The sequence below is a fragment of the Hyla sarda genome, chromosome 12 (assembly GCF_029499605.1).
Source record: "Hyla sarda isolate aHylSar1 chromosome 12, aHylSar1.hap1, whole genome shotgun sequence".
Lineage (NCBI taxonomy): Eukaryota > Metazoa > Chordata > Amphibia > Anura > Hylidae > Hyla > Hyla sarda.
The window spans coordinates 12426578-12449410 of record NC_079200.1 but is presented as its reverse complement, the minus strand read 5'-3'; the positions used below and the strand labels follow the sequence as shown (position 1 = coordinate 12449410).

At 42.6% G+C, this 22833-nt stretch overlaps 2 protein-coding genes across 2 annotated transcripts in view; one reads left to right on the top strand and one right to left on the bottom strand.

Moving 5' to 3' along the window:
- The window catches only part of GSS (glutathione synthetase), a 175590-nt gene that overhangs the window by 43153 nt on the left and 109604 nt on the right, over window positions 1-22833 (top strand). The gene's annotated exons all lie outside the window — the stretch shown is intronic.
- The window catches only part of MYH7B (myosin heavy chain 7B), a 207982-nt gene that overhangs the window by 135319 nt on the left and 49830 nt on the right, over window positions 1-22833 (bottom strand). Inside the window, exons 2-3 of the mRNA XM_056549301.1 lie at window positions 20215-20312; window positions 12781-12887 (exon numbers count right to left, since the gene is read on the bottom strand). The gene's annotated coding sequence lies outside the window, so the exon portion shown is untranslated. The remainder of the gene's footprint in view (window positions 1-12780; window positions 12888-20214; window positions 20313-22833) is intronic.

Below are 22833 nucleotides of genomic sequence, written 5' to 3'. Positions count from 1 at the left end.
CTTCCATTTTACCCAAACTATTTTAACTATCCAACACAAAAGACACCACTGCCCATGAACAAAAACTGAAAATCCAACGGTCATTGATATCTCAACACCATTTACAACTTCAGTAACTAAGATCTCAGCAATATCTGCAATTTTAGTAACTAAAATCTCAACACCATCTATTACTTCAGTAACTAAGATCTCAGCACCATCTACAACTTTAGTAACGAAGATCTCAGTGTGGTAGAGGGTGTGATGAGGGCAGATGGAATTACCCTATGGGCAGATGGCATTAAAGGGGTACTCCGCCCCTAGACATCTTATCCCCTATCCAAAGGATAGGGGATAAGATGTCAGATCGCCGGGATCCTGCTGCTGGGGACCCCCGGGATCTCCGCTGCGGCACCCCGCTATCATTACTGCACAGAGCACACTCACTCTGTGCGTAATGACCGGCGATACAGGGGCTGGAGCATCGTGATGTCACGGCCCCACCCCCTTATGACATCACGGCCCGCCCCCTTAATGCATGTCTATGGGAGGGGGCATAATGGCTGCCACGTCCCTCCCATAGACTTGTATTGAGAGGGCGGGCCGTGACGTCATGAGGGGGCGGAGCCGTGATGTAACGATGCTCTGGCCCCTGTATTGCCCGTCATTACGCACAGAGCGTAATAGGGGATAAGATGCTAGGGGCGGAGTACCCCTTTAACCCCTTGTGTTCGTAACGCCAGGGCGTGGTTTATCCTCAATGCCACCCGAAAGTATTCCGCTGGATCCTGGGCTAGGCACGGGGGAAATAATGACTCCGACGCCAAGTTACGGAACAACAGTAGCTTTACTGAGTTACACAGGTGGAATAGTCTATACAGCTTAGCCAGGCCCACGGAGGTGAAAAGTGACTTCAGAGACCTTAGGGCTTGCTGGGACTTGTAGTGGACTGGGACAATTTGGATGCAGGCCACGCTGATTGAAGGCAAGTTGACTTTGACTGAGACTGACTATACCCGGTTTGTAGCTTACCAGGCTCTGACTGGGACCTGGGGGTAGTGGACTTGTAGACTTGTGGCTGCTTGACTGACTTGAGGCCTCCTCTGGACGCCAGACATGCTCTTAGGACTTGACTGCACTGGACCTCAGCATAGACTTAACTGGAATCAAGAGAGAGAGCTAGCTCCTCCCAGGGTTTTTATAGGGGAGACTAAGAAGGGTCCCATAGGTCACCTTAAGGTCCCATGGTCACTGATACCTCACTGGGTTAAAATCACATGACACTGGTTCTTAAAGCTTTAACACATTACAAGCATAATACACTGGATAATATATATATATATATATAAATATATATATATATATATATATATATATATATATATATATATATATAAATACGCAAGTGCAGGGGGCCCAGAGGACACTGCAGGGGAACTAGGGTAAAGGGGTAAAACTCCTGTATCGGGCCACCACATCAGCACCATCTATTACTTCAGTAACTAATATCTCAGCACTGTCTACAACTTCAGTAACTAAGATCCCAACACCATCTACAACTTCAGTAACTAAGATCCCAACGTCATCTACAACTTCAGTAACTAAGATCTCAACACCATCTACAACTTCAGTAACTAAGATCTCAACACCATCTACAACTTTAGTAACTAAGATCATAACACCATCTACAACTTCAGTAACTAAGATCGCAACACCATCTACAACTTTAGTAACTAAGATCCCAACACCATCTACAACTTCAGTAACTAAGACTTAAACACCATCTATTACTTCAGTAACTAATATCTCAGCACTATCTACAACTTCAGTAACTAAGATCTCAGCACTATCTACAACTTCAGTAACTAAGATCCCAACACCAACTATTACTTCAGTAACTAAGATCTCAGAACCATCTACAACTTCAGTAACTAAAATCTCAGCACTATCTACAACTTCAGTAACTAAGATCTCAACATCATCTATTACTTCAGTAACTAAGATCTCAGCCTTATCTACAACTTCAGTAACTAAGATCCCAACACCATCTATTACTTCAGTAACTAAGATCTCAACACCATCTACAACTTCAGTAACTAAGATCTCAACATCATCTACAACTTCAGTAACTAAGACTTAAACACCATCTATTACTTCAGTAACTAAAATCTCAGCACTATCTACAACTTCAGTAACTAAGACCTCAACACCATCTACAACTTCAGTAACTAAGATCCCAAAACCATCTATTACTTCAGTAACTAAGATCCCAACATCATCTACAACTTCAGTAACTAAGACCTCAACACCACCTACAACTTCAGTAACTAAGATCGCAACACCATCTACAACTTCAGTAACTAAGATCCCAACACCATCTATTACTTCAGTAACTAAGATCCCAACATCATCTACAACTTCAGTAACTAAGACCTCAACACCACCTACAACTTCAGTAACTAAGATCCCAACACCATCTATTACTTCAGTAACTAAGATCGCAACACCATCTACAACTTCAGTAACTAAGATCTCAACACCATCTACAACTTCAGTAACTAAGACCTCAACACCACCTACAACTTCAGTAACTAAGATCCCAACACCATCTATTACTTCAGTAACTAAGATCCCAACACCATCTACAACTTCAGTAACTAAGACCTCAACACAACCTACAACTTCAGAGACTAAGATCTCAACACCATCTACAACTTCAGTAACTAAGATCCCAACATCATCTACAACTTCAGTAACTAAGACCTCAACACCACCTACAACTTCAGTAACTAAGATCGCAACACCATCTACAACTTCAGTAACTAAGATCCCAACACCATCTATTACTTCAGTAACTAAGATCCCAACATCATCTACAACTTCAGTAACTAAGACCTCAACACCACCTACAACTTCAGTAACTAAGATCCCAACACCATCTATTACTTCAGTAACTAAGATCGCAACACCATCTACAACTTCAGTAACTAAGATCCCAACACCATCTACAACTTCAGTAACTAAGACCTCAACACAACCTACAACTTCAGAGACTAAGATCTCAACACCATCTACAACTTCAGTAACTAAGATCCCAACACCATCTACAACTTCAGTAACTAAGACTTAAACACCATCTATTACTTCAGTAACTAAAATCTCAGCACCATCTATTACTTCAATAACTAAGACCTCAGAACCACCTAGAACTTCAGTAACTAAGATCTCAACACCATCTACAACTTCAGTAACTAAGACCTCAACACCACCTACAACTTCAGTAACTAAGATCCCAACACCATCTATTACTTCAGTAACTAAGATCCCAACACCATCTACAACTTCAGTAACTAAGACCTCAACACAACCTACAACTTCAGAGACTAAGATCTCAACACCATCTACAACTTCAGTAACTAAGATCCCAACACCATCTACAACTTCAGTAACTAAGACTTAAACACCATCTATTACTTCAGTAACTAAAATCTCAGCACCATCTATTACTTCAATAACTAAGACCTCAGAACCACCTAGAACTTCAGTAACTAAGACCTCAACACCATCTACAACTTCAGTAACTAAGACCTCAACACCATCTACAACTTCAGTAACTAAGACCTCAACACCATCTACAACTTCAGTAACTAAGACTTAAACACCATCTATTACTTCAGTAACTAAAATCTCAGCACTATCTACAACTTCAGTAACTAAGACCTCAACACCATCTACAACTTCAGTAACTAAGATCTCAACACCATCTACAACTTTAGTAACTAAGATCATAACACCATCTACAACTTCAGTAACTAAGATCGCAACACCATCTACAACTTTAGTAACTAAGATCCCAACACCATCTACAACTTCAGTAACTAAGACTTAAACACCATCTATTACTTCAGTAACTAATATCTCAGCACTATCTACAACTTCAGTAACTAAGATCTCAGCACTATCTACAACTTCAGTAACTAAGATCCCAACACCAACTATTACTTCAGTAACTAAGATCTCAGAACCATCTACAACTTCAGTAACTAAAATCTCAGCACTATCTACAACTTCAGTAACTAAGATCTCAACATCATCTATTACTTCAGTAACTAAGATCTCAGCCTTATCTACAACTTCAGTAACTAAGATCCCAACACCATCTATTACTTCAGTAACTAAGATCTCAACACCATCTACAACTTCAGTAACTAAGATCTCAACATCATCTACAACTTCAGTAACTAAGACTTAAACACCATCTATTACTTCAGTAACTAAAATCTCAGCACTATCTACAACTTCAGTAACTAAGACCTCAACACCATCTACAACTTCAGTAACTAAGATCCCAAAACCATCTATTACTTCAGTAACTAAGATCCCAACATCATCTACAACTTCAGTAACTAAGACCTCAACACCACCTACAACTTCAGTAACTAAGATCGCAACACCATCTACAACTTCAGTAACTAAGATCCCAACACCATCTATTACTTCAGTAACTAAGATCCCAACATCATCTACAACTTCAGTAACTAAGACCTCAACACCACCTACAACTTCAGTAACTAAGATCCCAACACCATCTATTACTTCAGTAACTAAGATCGCAACACCATCTACAACTTCAGTAACTAAGATCTCAACACCATCTACAACTTCAGTAACTAAGACCTCAACACCACCTACAACTTCAGTAACTAAGATCCCAACACCATCTATTACTTCAGTAACTAAGATCCCAACACCATCTACAACTTCAGTAACTAAGACCTCAACACAACCTACAACTTCAGAGACTAAGATCTCAACACCATCTACAACTTCAGTAACTAAGATCCCAACACCATCTACAACTTCAGTAACTAAGACTTAAACACCATCTATTACTTCAGTAACTAAAATCTCAGCACCATCTATTACTTCAATAACTAAGACCTCAGAACCACCTAGAACTTCAGTAACTAAGACCTCAACACCATCTACAACTTCAGTAACTAAGACCTCAACACCATCTACAACTTCAGTAACTAAGACCTCAACACCATCTACAACTTCAGTAACTAAGACTTAAACACCATCTATTACTTCAGTAACTAAAATCTCAGCACTATCTACAACTTCAGTAACTAAGACCTCAACACCATCTACAACTTCAGTAACTAAGATCCCAACACCATCTACAACTTCAGTAACTAAGATCCCAAAACCATCTATTACTTCAGTAACTAAGATCGCAACACCATCTACAACTTCAGTAACTAAGATCTCAACACCATCTACAACTTCAGTAACTAAGACCTCAACACCACCTACAACTTCAGTAACTAAGATCCCAACACCATCTATTACTTCAGTAACTAAGATCCCAACACCATCTACAACTTCAGTAACTAAGACCTCAACACCACCTACAACTTCAGTAACTAAGATCTCAACACCATCTACAACTTCAGTAACTAAGATCCCAACACCATCTACAACTTCAGTAACTAAGACTTAAACACCATCTATTACTTCAGTAACTAAAATCTCAGCACCATCTATTACTTCAATAACTAAGACCTCAGAACCACCTAGAACTTCAGTAACTAAGACCTCAACACCATCTACAACTTCAGTAACTAAGACCTCAACACCATCTACAACTTCAGTAACTAAGACCTCAACACCATCTACAACTTCAGAGACTAAGTTCTCAGCACCATCTACAATTTTTAAAATTAAAATATCAGCACTATCTAAAACTTTAGTCACTGTGATCTCAGCACCACCCACTCATTAGCAAAAAAAAATTAAGCACCCAAAAAATTTCTGAATACTGCAATGCATGCATTTATTTCTCAGGCCGTTATGTAAACACAAGAGGGTGTAAAAGTGCTCCCCCATTGCCCTATGATAATGCGCTAAAGCTACATTTAGGTAGTGTCCCTCTTAGTGACAGATCATTGGCTGCGTGCCATGCCTCTACAACACATTTGCAGACATTTTGCCCAGACTGAGAAGGGGGTGCATTATTGGACTGAGAGAACTGAGAGGGCCAGCCATCTAGACTGTTCTGACCAAGCTGGTAGGAGGAGTTGGGAGCAGTGGCTACATGAGGGCATATACAGCAAACAGGCTCTAGAAATCCCAAACAGACCATCAGCATAGAGGATCGATTCATCCACAATAAGCAGGAGCATCTCCCACAGTTTTCTTGTCCACCATCCAGACACAGGTGGCACTTTCATTACACACCCATCTCTTCATTACATACACCCGTCTCATCATTACACACCCCTGTCTCTTCATTACACACCCCTGTCTCTTCATTACACACCTGTCTCTTCCTTACACACCCCTGTCTCTTCATTACACACCCGTCTCTTCATTACACACCCCTGTCTCTTCATTACACACCCCTGTCTCTTCCTTACACACCTGTCTCTTCCTTACACACCCCTGTCTCTTCATTGCACACACCCGTCTCTTCATTACACACACGTCTCTTTATTACACACCCGTCTCTTCATTACACACCCTTGTCTCTTCATTACACACACCCGTCTCTTCATTACACACCCATCTCTTCATTACACACACCTGTCTCTTCATTACACACCCGTCTCTTCGTTACACACCCGTCTCTTTGTTACACACCCGTCTCTTCGTTACACACCCGTCTCATCCTCACACACCCATCTCTTCATTACACACCCGTCTCTTCATTACACAACCGTCTCTTTATTACACACCCATGTCTCTTTATTACACACCCCTGTCTCTTCATTACACACCCCTGACTCTTCATTACACACCCCGGTCTCTGCCAGAACTATTTCCATGCACTTAGTAGAAAAAAAAACGGTGTCACTGTCATTGACAGTAGCAACCATAGTCTTAGTTTGCAGTGGTGTCATGAACATGAAACCTGGACTGCTATGGACTACTGGAACCATATTGCCATTAGCAACAAATCCAGGTTCTTTTTGGAATACAGTGATGGACAGATTTTTAGTATGGATGTTTCTTGGTGAGGGCTACAATCCTGCCTTTTCTGTGGAGGACACACTGCCCCCTGGTGGTGTAATGCCTGGGGAGCCATCGCAGGGACACAAACAGCTCAGTGATATGTGCAGGACACACTGCATTTTGTAGCAGGATAATGTTCAACTACACACTGCAAGGGTTTCCCATGAATGTCTTTACCAGACTGCAACACTTCCTTGGTTGCCCGGTCACCAGATTTATCACCAATCCAGAATTTATGGCGCCAGCTTCAGCAACCTGAGGGTGTGATCTATAGGTCCAGCAGCAATATCTATGGTCAAATGTGCTGCATGATGTCATACAGAATCTATATGCTTCAATGTCCAACCGTATCTCATCTTCTATCCAGGCTAGAAGTGCCCAACAGGATACTAGAGCCTTCATGTATCCCGGCAGTATCTAAACTTGCATACAGGCTAGACTTGCCCAAAAGGCTTTTTGAGCCTCTATGTTTCCAACTGCATATCATGGAGGGATACGCCAAAATGGAAAATGATTTGGGTAAACTAAAGGAATGGTCAGAACCCTGGCAACTAAAATTTTATGTGGATAAGTGCAAGATAATGCACCTGGGGTGTAAAAACCTAAGGGCAGAATATAGAATATGTGATACAGTCCTAACCTCAGTATCAGGAAAGGGATTTAGGGGTTAGCATAAGGCTATCCTTCATATCAGATAGGGATAGGCATAAGGCTATCCTTCATATAAGATAAGGGTAGACATAATGCTAGTCTTCATATAAGATAGGGATAGGATAGGCATAAGGCTATCCTTCATATAAGACAGGGACAGGCATAAGGCTATCCTTCATATAAGACAGGGATAGGCACAGGGATATCCTTCATATAAGATAGGGATAGGCATATGGCTATCCTTCATATAAGATAGGGATAGGTATAAGGCTTTCCTACATATAAGACAGGCATAGGGATATAGATATAAGATAGGGATAGGCATAAGGTTATCCTTCATATAAGATAGGGATAGGCATAAGGAATGGTCAGAACCCTGGCAACTAAAATTTAATGTGGATAAGTGCAAGGTAATGCACCTGGGGTGTAAAACCCCAAGGGCAGAATATAGAATATGTGATACAGTCCTAACCTCAGTATCAGGAAAGGGATTTAGGGGTTAGCATATGGCTATCCTTCATATCAGATAGGGATAGGCATAAGGCTATCCTTCATATAAGACAGGGATAGGCATAAGGTTATCCTTCATATAAGATAGAGATAGACATAAGGCTATCCTTCATATAAGATAGAGATAGGTATAAGGCTATCCTTCATATAAGATAGGGATAGACATAAGGTTATCCTTCATATCAGATAGGGATAGGCATAAGGCTATCCTTCATATAAGACAGGGATAGGCATAAGGATATCATTCATATAGGATAGAGATAGACACAGGGATATCCTTCATATAAGATAAGCATAAGGCTATCCTTCATATAAGACAGGGATAAGCACAGGGATATCCTTCATATAAGATAGGGATAGGCATATGGCTATCCTTCATATAAGATAGGGATAGGTATAAGGCTTGACTACATATAAGACAGGGATAGGCATAGGGATATCCATATAAGATAGGGATAGGCATAAGGTTATCCTTCATATAAGATAGGGATAGGCATAAGGTTATCCTTCATATAAGATAGCGATAGGCATAAGGTTATCCTTCATATAAGATAGGGATAGGTATAAGGCTATCCTTCATATAAGATAGCGATAGGCATAAGGTTATCCTTCATATAAGATAGGGATAGGCATACGGTTATGCTTCATATAAGCTAGAGATAGGTATAAGGCTATTTTTTATATACAATAGGCCCAGGGACTATTGATAGTATTCAGAATATTTGGCAGATTAGATGGGCCAAATGGTTTCTATCTGCTGGCACATTTTAGGTTTCTATGTTTCATCTTGTATCCAGGCTAGAGGTGCCGCCCAACAGAATATTAGAGCCCCCGGGGGCAGATTTATCAGAACCTGTCCAGAGGAAAAGTTGCTGAGTTGCCCATTGCAATCGGAGACCTTTTTTAATTTTTCAGAGGCCTTTTCAAAAATAAAAGCAGTGATCTGATTGGTTGCTATGGGCAACTCAGCAACTTTTCCTCTAGACAGGTTTTGATAAATCTCCCCCTCCTTTCCTATAAACTTATCCTTTCGCTCTAATATTGTAATAACCTAAAATATCACCTCATTACTTTCACACATAACAAGTTTCCAACAACTCCTTGGTGCGTTATGTTTTTTTGTGGTTGAGGAGAGCGCAACTTCAGTAATTGAAATATCAGCACCATCTACTTCAAAACTCCCTCAGGAAGAGCCATTTAGTGATATGTCAATGGTTGTAGTATCTATGTTCCAGTAATGCTATGACATCTATGCTGCTGTGGTGTCCCAGCACCAAAGGCTGTCCTGTAGGCTGCGGACTTCCTCGGGCAGACCTGCGGCAAAGGTTTGGGCCCCCTAAGTGACTGACTGCTGCGTTTCAATTGTTCAAGCACTTTATCAAATGTTTATTATATTTTTCATAAGCACTGTGTTCTATGTTATTTATATGTGTTATAACTTTAAGAGCAGAGGAGCAGTGCAAGCCCATGTGACCCTGCCTACCCAATGTGAACCCCTTAAAGGGGTTCTCCGGCGCTAAGACATCTTATCCCCTATCAAAAGGATAGGGGATAAGATGCCTGATTGCGGGTGTCCCGCCGCTGGGGACCCCCGTGATCTTGCACGCAGCACTCCGTTAGAATCAGTCCCCGGAGCGTGTTCGCTCCGGGTCTGATTACTGGCGATCATGGGGGGCAGAGCCGTGACGTCACACGGGGGCGGAGCCGTGACATCACACTGCTCCGTCCCCGTGATCGCCAGTAATCAGACCCAGAGCGAACACGCTCCGGGGACTGATTCTAACGTGGTGCTGCGTGCAAGATCACGGGGGTCTTATTCAGCCATTCTGCAAGGGATCCCCCGCATAGAGGAAATTCAAGCCTGGTGGAGAAGGTCACAGGACCTTGTCAGAACCCTAGAAAAATCTTCAGTCTCATATCAAGTCAGTTTTAATCGATTGGGTGAAAAGAACCATAAGTCCCAGCAAGGCAACAGGGCTCTCAAGGGGTTACACTGCATCCTTTCCACTCTGCACCATACTGTTGGCGTGAAATAACATCTGCACCCTGCTCAGTAAAGACAGTTATTCGTAACCCGATGTCTGTGTGTTTCTTTACTCCTCGTGTCTGGCCCAGGAGAAGCTGTCTCCAACCTCAGACCTTGTATAGGCTAACGGTACCCTGGCATCACAAAGTGATCAGGTATTCCTTGCACCTCTGTGGCACCACAAAAACTCAAGTATTTAGACTAGCCAAGGGGGCCACCTGTGGTGGGCCCAACAGTCCCTGATTGGAGAACACTCATCTGTACAGTTTAGTTCTTCGAGGCATGTTAGTGCCTAAGACTAAGGCCGGGCTCACACTATGGAATATGCAAGCGGAATTCCATTTGGAAATTTTGATGCAGCAGAGTCCCATTGCTGGAATCAGTCGGCGCTCAGAGTTCAATGTTCTGGCGGAATTTTTCACACTCGGAATCTCCAGCCGGATTTTGTCTGTTTCTGCAGTGTGAACCCGGCCTTATAATGGCAGATGTCAATCGTAAGGTGTAGTGTCAATGATGCAAACAAGACCGCCGGCCTCTTTATACTTCAGACGTGTGGATAACTCCTTGGCTAATCCTCACCACTCCTTGGTCACAATCTATAGTAGATTTAACACAAGGTTGGCCCGGACTCATCAGGGGCGCTTTAGGAAGAGTCAAATCCTCTGCCATCTCCCAGGAGTTATTTTGACAAGAGTTAGCACATGCCCAGATTCCAAAGGCCGGTGGCCGCACCAGTACAAAAGGTTCAGTTGTTGTAGATTAGCGTGCGTGAGATACCAGCAGGGAGCCCGATAGAGAAGTGTGCAGCCGAGACCTCGTAGAAAAATGTTACTCTAATCCTGATGGTTTAGGTCTGTTTTTCTTCAGATTATCTTAAAATAGATTCAGACATATTTAAAGATATTATTAGACGAGGGGGGTCTTATCAGTTAGTCACACTCAACGCATATAGAAGAATTAATTTAGATTTTCCTGCATGTAGTTATGATTTTTTTTCTGAAGTATGACAAAATCCAACCTATATAAGTAGGGTATCATTAAGATATTATTAGACGAGGGGGGTCTTATCAGTTAGTCACACTCAACGTATATAGAAGAATTAATTTAGATTTCATAGTAACAATAATTTCATATATATATATATTTACATAAATATTTTATTTTATTGATATTACCTAGTTAAATAATAAGTTAAATACCTAGGTCATGCAGGTTCTTTACATGTCTTTTTTATGTGTCTAGCATTTGTATTTGGAAGAATATCGGTCCCGTGGTCCCGAGAAAAAAGAGAATTGCTTCTGTGGGCGCTCACCTCCGTCACAGATGTAGTCCGTCACAGGTATGTGGAAATTTCCGAGAACTTGGTAAAATAAAACCGCTTGGACACGGATGTATTTTGGAAAATAAAAAGAAGGTTTATTCCTTCAGCATGCAATACAGCAACGCAGTGCTCTCTGCTGACATCTCTGTCCATGTCAGGAACTGTCCAGAGCAGGATAGGTTTGCTATGGGGAATTGTTCCTGCTCTGGACAGTTCCTGACATGGACAGAGGTGTGTCAGGAGAGAGCACTGTGGACAGACAGAAAAGAACTTCCTCTGTATTATACAGCATCTGATAAGTACTGGAAGGATTAAGATTTTTTAATAGATGTCATTTACAAATCTGTTTAACTTTCTGAAACCAGTTGATTTAAAAAAAAAATGTTTTCCACCGGAGTACCCCTTTAACATACAAGGACGTACATTTAGATCCTAAGGGACATTCCGAATATGAAGTCGGCACTGAAAAGTAATAGCAACCCAAAGAGTGCCATAAATAGTCCCCTATGGGGACTTAAAATGTAAAAAAATAATGTAAATAGACCCCCCTATTTTCCCAATTTCCAAAAAAGTGTACCGGGAAAAGGGTGCCAGGAAGTGTAAAAAATGTGCAAAAAGCCCGAACTATTAAACAAATTGGATAAAAAGTTATCAAAAGGTCACAAATACACAAAATTGGTAACAATTATGGACATTTATCAACGGGTTTAGTCAGGTTTTCTTTACTATAATTGTCGCAAAATTGTCGCAACTGCGACTACGTGCTTTTTCGTGCGACATTTTGACTGGAAAGCGAGAAAAGCAAGTTTTCCAAACATTAACTACGTAGTAATAATTTTAAAATGGACTACGGGTAGTCAGGTATTTATTAACTGCGACAGTCGCAACTGCGCAAAAAGGGTTAAAAATTGACTAAATTTACTCCAGCTCAAACATGGAGCAGAAAAAGCTACTGCCAAAGTAAAAAAGGAAAAATTGCTTACGTGAAAGAAAATTATCAACAGGCTGAAAGCAGTTGATAAATAAGTCACACAAAAAAAAAGTAAGGAAAAAATTACTAGAAAAAAAAGAATACATAAGCAAAGATTGATAAATGTCCCTCAATAAGACTAACAAATCTGAACGCAAAAATGAGCCCTTATACAACCCTTTATATGGAAAAGAAAAATAGGAACGCTATAGAGGTTCAGAATAAGGGCATTTTTAAACATACTTATTTTGGCAACATTTTTTTTAGATTTTTAAGCAGTTGCCGTGGTTTCGTAAACGCTCCCACCTCAATACTATCACTCACAGCTGATGGTGGAGGATCTAGGAGGGAAGACATTTCATGGACTTGCCGCGGTGACTCCTGTTACAGAACACACTGCAATTCAGTGATATCTAAAGAAAGGGCAAACTGCATTGGCAGGGGCTGTATTTATTTTTTTTTGCCCATACACTGTATATGAATATTACATTTTAAGCAAATTTTAATATATGGATGTGAAAATTGGCGCGTTTGTCAACGACTCTTAAAGGGATACGCCACTGGCCAGCGTTCGGAACATTAAGTTCCAAACACTGTGTGCGTACTGCAGGGGTCGGCCACGCACCTGGTGATGTCATGCCACGCCCCCTCAATGCAAGTCTATGGGAGGGGGCGTGACGGACGTCACGCCCCCTCCTATAGACTTGCATTGAGGGGGCGTAGCGTGACATCACCAGGGGGGTGAGGCCGACCCCCGTAGCGCGCACACATGGTTTAGAACTCAATGTTCAATGCTGGCCATTTTTTTTATTTTTTTTTTTAAATCAACTGGTGCCAGAAAGTTAAACAGATTTGTAAATTACTTCTATTAAAAAATCTTAATCCTTCCAGTACTTATTAGCTGCTGAATACTACAGAGGAAATTCCCTTTCTTTTTGGAACACAGAGCTCTCTGCTGACATCATGACCACAGTGCTCTCTGCTGACATCTACTGTCCATTTAAAGAACTGTCCAGAGTAGAAGAAAATCCCCATAGCAAACATATGCTGCTCTGGACAGTTCCTAAAATGAACAGAGGTGTCAGCAGAGAGCACTGTGGTCATGATGTCGGCAGAGAGCTCTGTGTTCCAAAAAAAAAAGAATTTCCTCTGTAGTATTCAGCAGCTAATAAGTACTAGAAGGATTAAGATTTTTTAATAGAAGTCATTTACAAATCTGTTTAACGTTCTGGCACCAGTTGATTTAAAAAAATAAAATAAAAAATGGCCAGCATTGAACATTGAGTTTCAAACCCTGTGTGCGCGCTGCGGGATCGGTCATGCCCCCTGGTGATGTCACGCTACGCCCCCTCAATGCAAGTCTATGTGAGGGGGCGTGACGTCCGTCACGCCCCCTCCCATAGACTTGCATTGAGGGGACGTGGCATGACATCACCTGGTGCGTGGTTGACCCCTGCAGTGCGAGTACCCCTTTAAGTTTCGTTTCATCTCACAATTAAAATATTAATGTAAAAACAGGAGGTTTATTTTGTAATTGCAAAACTGCGAAACCCTACTGCGGTTACCCAGTATAGTAGGAATTTAGAAGAGAACATTTATATTTTAAATATAAAAAATTTGGGCTGACAGAAACTCTATAAAGATGGTTTACTTATATCCATGTCCCATATGTCCCAAGACCCGAAATAAAATAACAAAATCAGACAATAGCCTTGTGTGTACAGACGGTGCCAGCTGGCCGACTATTTATACATTCTCTCATAATCTTCAATTGTCTCGCTACAAATAGACAATCTTCAAACTAGAGTTCTGTACCAAATGGCTGCTGAGCTATGACATCGCTATATATGACTGTGATGTCATCTGGTGTCACGTCCAAGAATACACAGTACAGTGGTCCCTCAAGTTACAATATTAATTGGTTCCGGGACGACCATTGTATGTTGAAACTATTGTATGTTGAGACCAGAACTCTATGGAAACCTGGTAATTGGTTCTAAAGGCACCAAAATGTCATCCAAAAAATAGGAAAAAGTGAGAATTAAATAAAAATAAGTAGATGACTAATACAGATAAAGCAAATCCTTACATATAAAAGTAAGAAAGATCTGCTGGGAGCTGTAAATCACTGTCTATGTCAGTGTTTCCCAAGCAGGGAACCTCCAGCTGTTGCAAAACTACAACTCCCAGCATGCCCGGAAAGCCAAAGGCTGTCCGGGCATGCTGGGAGTTGTAGTTTTGCAACAGCTGGGGCCACCCTGCTTGGGAAACACTGGTCTATGTAGAGGACAGGAGCTTCTTCGGGGTCCTGTACAGTACACACAATGTCCTAAAAAAGTATCATGGAGCCGCCCTCATCTGGTGTCCAAAGGAGCAGCTAACCCTGGCACAGGTAAAGTGTACAGAACATGTAATACCTCCCTGTACTGTAGGGGGCGCTACCAGACACCAGTCAGTGCATACACTTCAGTAATACAGGTAAAGAGTAGTACAGAACATGTAATACCTCCCTGTACTGTAGGGGGCGCTACCAGACACCAGTCAGTGCATGCACTTCAGTAATACAGGTAAAGAGTACAGAACATGTAATACCTCCCTGTACTGTAGGGGGCGCTACCAGACACCAGTCAGTGCATGCACTTCAGTAATACAGGTAAAGAGTACAGAACATGTAATACCTCCCTGTACTGTAGGGGGCGCTACCAGACACCAGTCAGTGCATGCACTTCAGTAATACAGGTAAAGAGTAGTACAGAACATGTAATACCTCCCTGTACTGTAGGGGGCGCTACCAGACACCAGTCAGTGCATGCACTTCAGTAATACAGGTAAAGAGTACAGAACATGTAATACCTCCCTGTACTGTAGGGGGCGCTACCAGACACCAGTCAGTGCACACACTTCAGTAATACAGGTAAAGAGTACAGAACATGTAATACCTCCCTGTACTGTAGGGGGCGCTACCAGACACCAGTCACTGCATACACTTCAGTAATACAGGTAAAGAGTACAGAACATGTAATACCTCCCTGTACTGTAGGGGCGCTACCAGACACCAGTCAGTGCATACACTTCAGTAATACAGGTAAAGAGTGCAGAAAATGTAATACCTCCCTGTACTGTAGGGGGCGCTACCAGACACCAGTCAGTGCATGTACTGCAGTAATACAGGGGTTTTACCAGTGAATGCCCATTCTGATTGGTCGGTTCTTCCAGCCATTGACACGTTTCACAGATCTGGACTGTCCGTATCATTGTATGTTGAGTCTGGTTTCAACTTACGATGGTCCAGAAAAGACCATTGTATGTTGAAACTATTGTATGTTGAGGCCATTGTAATCACTGTATAATGATATATAAAAGACTGATCCATTGTAAAACAGTTGCAGTAACAAAATCTGCCTGTAATACCATCTTAGGTGACTTTCACTGACTCCTAGATTTTGTCTGGGCCATCCTATTTCTGTAAATGAGCGCCGTAGATCTAGGCCCGTTTACAGAGCCTTTATATGGTTCAACTATTGTTCAGGCAGAACCACACGAGCAACTGTAAGGCCATGTTCACGTGGTCGAATTGACGCTATTCTGGAGAAATTCTGGAGAAATTTCACTTAAATTGCTGCGGAATTCTGTGTTATCTAAAATTCAAGCCCCATTGATTTAAATGGGATTCCCCCACGGAGGTCCACAAAATATGAGACCAAAATAATTCTGTCTGAATAGGACTGCAAAATCTCATCTGGCACGGAAATTCCGCCCTGTGCACAGCGCAGCAGAATCCCGTTGAATTCAATGAAACTCTTTTTTAAAGCAGTGTTGCCTTCAGCTGTGTGTCATCAGCTTTTGCAAAACTACAACTCCCAGCATGCCCAGACATCCTTTGAGTGTCCAGGCATGCTTGGAGTAGTAGTTTTACAACAGCTGGAGGCACATGTTTGGTAAAACTCTGCATTACAGCAGTGTTGCTGCAGGCTGTGTTCTTCCTGCAGCCTTGTCAATCAGCCATCTCGTGTCCATGACCCTTGGACACCCTCATGCTGCTGTGGGACTCATCAGTGTCCCAGGAGGTATGGGGACCCCTAGAGGTGGGATTTTCAAACACAGTTTTCTTTAATAAAATGTGAATTTTTTTAATAGAAGTATATTAGAAAAACTATTGTTTTGCCAAGATGTACAACATATAAAAATTTTTTTTTTTTTTAAATCAGATCGTTTTTATTTAACACTTTTTATCCTGCTTCACAGGAACAAAAAAGATATTAGAGAAACCTCAAGCAAGCAGCCTAGTTCCAGAATATCTATCAAACCTTAAACCATCAGGAAACCAGAGGCTGCTGACCACAGGAGCTGTGTAATATACAATCTTGTAATCACATATCCGCAGTGTTGAGGCATCATAAAATAAAATAAAAAAAATAATATATACACAAAAAAAAATAAAAAAATAAGCTGTAAACCACAACAAACATTTGTGTGCAGCGTCATGTGTAAGGGTAAATCAGATACAGCAAGAATTCTCTCTACAAGATGTACCAAAGGTTATACCGAATTGAGATGCCCTGGGGAGACACCTAGTCATCAAAAAGAAAAGGAGATAAACACAAAAAAAAAAAAAAAGGGGAAGCAGAAAAGTCCGGCCGATGAAGGAGCAAGGAGGAAACAATAGTCATAGGAGAGGTGAAACATAAAAGGGAGGTAGGAAAGACCTAGCATCAAATGGGGACAAAGGAGAGGTACAAGAGTGAAACATCAAAATACATAGAAACTCTTTCCCATCCCACAAGTAGTGATATGACTAAGTAGAGCCAGCAGAAAAGAAGGCATGCATAGGACCCCTGCACAATTGTAGAAGAATGGCTGTGGGTACGCCCGATGTATCAAGCCATTGCCCCCAGATCCGCTCAAATTTAGCCAGTGCATTATGTTTCAAATACACCCCTCTCTCCAACCTGATAATGGCATTCATCCTAATTATAAATTCCTGTATCGTGGGAGGAGCCGCATGGGTTCAGTGCGAAGCAATGACCTTGCACGCCTGGTATAGAATGCGTTGGACGCCAAGGACAGCACCGCCGTCCCAGCACACACAATACAGGGAGTCAGTGGGATAGCAATGGAAAACACCCTTTGAATCAGGGCCACAATCTCACGCCAGAACTCCCCCAATTCCCTACAACCCCAAAACATGTGTAGTAAGTCAGCATCGTCCATTGAACATCTGAGGCATGTAGAGTTGGAGCGCCATCCTATCTTATACAAAAATGCCGGTGTACGATACACCCTATGGATAAGATACAATTGAGATAAACGGTTAGGTTCACTAAGCGAAAGCAGAGGCACAGTCTCCAGAATGTCCGTCCACTGATCATCAGTAAGGGGTCCCACCTCCGCTACCCATTTGTCCCTCGCTACGATGGGGAACACTCATATAAAAAGTTTTTACATCTGACAGTCATTGGTGTTATAGGGGTTGGATCCATTGTCATGGCAGCCCGGAGTTTGTAATAGGCCTCGATGGCTGCCATAACTGGGTTCCTGTTATTGCCTGATATAAGTGATGGTAGAAGAGATTATTATAATACTATAATATTACATTGATCTATATGAGCAATCAAATCGATTGCTCATACAGGTCTTCTATAGGAGCTAATAACAAAAAGGCTAAAAATTAATAAAATACAATATCCTCCCCATAATAAAAATTCATATTAAAAAAAAAAAAGTTTGGTACTTCCAACAGCAGAAATATTACATTATTGATCTCACACAGTGAATGGCAAATATGGGGGGAAAAATAGCAAAGGGCAAAATTGTGCTTTTTGGGTCTCTTCAAATCCCCAGAAAAAGTTCTTGATTTTTTTCTTTTTTACTTTGGCCTAATTGTAGTCATACTGATCTGAAGAATACAGATAACATGCAAGTTTTACTGCATAATGAATGGCATAAAAACTAACAACCCACCCATTAACTAAATTGTTGATTTTTTTTTTCTTTTCCTTCCGTTTCACCTTACAAATATTTTTTTTTCAGTTTCAGCAAATGTTATTAAAAATGTCATTGTACAAAGTACAATTGGTCTTGTGAATAACAAGCTCTCTTATGGCGAGAAAAGGAGAAAAAACAAATTAAAAAAAAATAATTGTCACAATCCTTAAAGTGTTACTGTCATAAAAAACAAAAAAACTAAAACAAACATATAAAAAAAACACAACTGCTGACATGTTAACCAGTTTCGGTTGGTCAGGGTCTCAGTGCTGCACTTTATTCCCCAGTTTGCTGCCGAATCAGTCTCATTGCAGAAAAGAGGCTACATAGACTTACAATGCGGCAGTCCCAACCAAACCTCCCAAAACCCCAGCACCTAAAGAATGAAAGGAGATGTCCGGTGGAAAAAAAAAGAGAAAACAAACTTTCACTTACCTTCCTACATTCGCCCGGAGTTCCGCAACAGCTGCTCGGTCGGCTGGGCTGTCTACTACCTACTTTCCTTAGCCCGGTACGTCACACGGCGCTTCAGCCTTTCCCCGGCCGAGGCGGGACATCGCTGCGGCCGATGATAGGCTGAAGCGCCGTGTGACGTATCGGGCTAAGTAGGAAGTAGACAGCCCGATCAGCTGTTGCGGAGCTCCGGGGGAACGTAGGAAGGTAAGTGGAAGTTTGTTTTCTCTTTTTTTGCAGCCCGGGCGGAATGGAATAGGAAAAGTCCGCACCGGACATCTCCTTTAATAACAAACAGGGTTAATAATGAACTGATCACTGATCAGCAATGAGCACTGATCAGCAATGAGTTCCGGCTGCTGGTAGCAACCTGTACTCACCGTGTAGAAAGTGAGCACAATACACAGCTGTCATATACTGAGCTTAGATGAGCAAACTCTATTCCTAATACTAGGTCTCGTTTACATGGCAGAAATTCCGTGCGGATGCAGCAAAAAAAAAAAATTCTGTTTGGAAACACCATCCCATTTTTTAAATTGGATTCTGCTGCACGGCACATTTCTGAGCGGTTCCAGCGCTGGCATGTTCTGCCAGTGCCCACTGCCTACGGAATATCTGGCCGGAAATTTTTCGGGTGAACATTCTACTGTGTGAACATTTTACACCTCAGAAAGAATTTATTCTTGGTAATGTCTGCGTAATGTCCGCCAAAAAATTTCCGGGTGGACATACCGCAAAAAATATGCCGTGTGAACATACTCTTATTCTGAACAAAGATGAAGATCACGGACAAGGATAACTGCGAAGCCTGCCCAAAGCTGGGTGAACTTCGAGTTTGACTGACAGACAGACACCTGGGTTAAAGAAGCACTCCATTGTTGTTGTTGTTGTTTTTTTGCCTATATAACCCCCCCGGGATTATTGTTGTTTATTATCCTGCAAATACATGAAGAGACCAGTATATGTTGGACTACACAGGCAAATAATTGGAGCAGTGACTAAAGCTGGGAAAGGAGGAGTTTTGTGGACATGTGCTCCTAGCCGTCTTGGATTTTCTAAACTGGAAAACTTAATTTAGTGATGTTTAACCAATAAAAATACAGTGTGCATTCAGCGCACGGATGGAATTGTAGAGAAAAGGAGAGAGGATTATTACCATGTACAAAGGTCACTCTAGGATCTCGGTGCAGACAGGGGGTTTAATGGTGGTACAATAGGACGCGCTTGACTGCAGACATGTTTGCAGAGGTACTAATTGAGAATGCTATGTAAGTTATCTAGAACACGGGCATTGTGGCTTACCCTTTCCAGAGAGCTCCCTATTATACTGACACGTGGATATTGCTAACAATGAGGGATATCGCATTTCATGCCTTCATCTTGTTCCATTGACTCTCACCCTAAAAACAAAAGGAACACTTTTCAACTTATGGATTTCTTTAGGTACCGTATTTTTCGTCCTATAGGACGCACCGGCCGTTGGCTGTCCGGGCATGCTGGGAGTTGTAGTTTTGCAACATCTGGAGGTCCGCAGATTGAAGACCACTGCAGGAGGAGGTAATACTCACGTGTCCCCGCCGCTCCGGACCCGTCACCGCTGCCCTGGATGTCGCTCCATCGCTGTTGCCGTGTCCCCGTCGCTCCGGAACGTCTCTGCTGCCGGCCGGGTATCCTCGCTCTCCGTCGCCGCCATCACGTCGTTACGCACGCCGACGCACGTACGCGACGACGTGATGACGAGGAAGGAGAGCGCCGGCCATACAGGGGATCCCTGAACGGAGAAGACACCGAGGAGGTAGGTAAGGTCCCCCCCGGTGTCCTGCAAGCACTAACCCGGCTATTCAGTCGGGCTGTTCGAGACCGCCGCGGTGAAATCGCGGCGGTCCCGAACAGCCCGACCAAACAGCCGGGTTAGTGTCACTTTCCCTTCAGACGCGGCGGTCAGCTTTGATCGCCGCGTCTGAAGGGTTAATACAGGGCATCACCGTGATCGGTGATGTCCTGTATTAGCCGCGGGTCCCGGCCGTTGATGGCTGCAGGGACCACCGCGATAGGGGTGTATTCGCCGTATAAGACGCACCGACTTTTTCCCCCCAGTTTTGGGGAAGAAAAAGTGCGTCTTATACGGCGAAAAATACGGTAAATGTTTTATGACGTGATAAGATCCAATTTCCTAAAGAGTTTTGTCGAAGAGTAAGAGAATCATATTTACATTCTTTAAACAGCTCATGGTATAGTCCAGTTTTTCCCAACCAGGGTGCCTCCAGCTGTTGTAAAACTACAACTCCCAGCATGCCCCAGGGATGTGGAAATCCTATCGCCCGATGCCCGAGACAAGTAGTTTTGGGCGCCGGGCAGGTGAATTGTTCATAGATTTATCCCTGTATCGGGCGAGCAGGGACAGACCGATGTCCCCCTTATTTTTCTTTAAAGCCGGTGTGAGGCGCAGGAGCCGATGCAAGTATGCACCTCACACCGGCGGTCAGGGTGTATGGAGGGGGTGGCGGCCTCCAGCTGACCGCAGAGCCCCCTTATCTCTCCTCCCGGAGGATGGAGGACGCAGGTCAGAAGACACAGCAGGGTGAGAGAAAGGAGGAGCACAACTCTGTACACAGCTCCATCCCCCGCACACAGCTCTATCCCTCCCCCTCCCCCTGCTCTGTCTCCACAGGACCTAATCCACCACGGGGAGGTTGCTAGTTTGCACCGGGAAAACACAGAGCGGGGGGGGGGGGAGACGGAAATCTCACCTCACACCGGCAGTGTGACTACACTTCTGATGTCCACTCATGGCCGGCTCAGGTGAGGAGACCGAGAATGCAGGCGGCAGGAAGGGTGGTTGTATATGTATGCTGTGAGTGTATGTGTGATGTGTGTATGTATGTAATGTATGATGGGGGGGGCAGCGGCAGGTGTATGTAAGGTGCGAGTGTATGTGTGATGTGTGTATGTATGTAATGTATGATGGGGGGGGCAGCGGCAGGTGTATGTATGGTGTGAGTGTATGTGTAATGTGTGTATGTATGTAATGTATGATGGGGGGGCAGCGGCAGGTGTATGTATGGTGTATATGTATGGTGTGAGTGTATGTATGTAATATATGATGGGGGGGGGCAGCCACAGGTGTATGTATGGTGTGAGTGTATGGTGTGAGTGTATGTGTGTATGTATGTAATGTATGATGGGGGGGGGCAGCGGCAGGTGTATGTATGGTGTGAGTGTATGTGTGATGTCTGTCTATGTGTGATGTGTATGTAATGTATGATGTGTGTATGATGTCTGTGTATATATGATGTGTGTATGATGTCTGTGTATATATGATGTGTGTATGATGTCTGTCTGTGTGTGATGTGTATGTAATGTATGATGTGTGTATGATGTCTGTCTGTGTGTGATGTGTATGTAATGTATGATGTGTGTATGATGTCTGTCTATGTGTGTATGATGTCTGTGTATATATGATGTGTGTATGATGTCTGTCTATGTGTGATGTGCATGTAATGTATGTTGTGTGTATGATGTCTGTCTATGTGTGATGTGTATGTAATGTATGATGTGTGTATGATGTCTGTCTATGTGTGATGTGTATGTAATGTATGATGTGTGTATGATGTCTGTCTATGTGTGATGTGTATGTAATGTATGATGTGTGTATGATGTCTGTCTATGTGTGATGTGTATGTAATGTATAATGTGTGTATGATGTATGTCTAAGTGTGATGTGTGTATGTATGTGATGTATGATGTGGGGTGGGCAGCGGCGGGTGTATGTGTGCATATGTATGGTGTATATGTATGGTGTGAGTGTATGTGTGTATGTAATGTATTATGTGGGGGGGCAGTGGCGGGTGTGTGTGTGTGTATGTATGATATGGGGGCAGTGGCTGGTGCATGTATGATATGTGTATGCATGAATGTTCT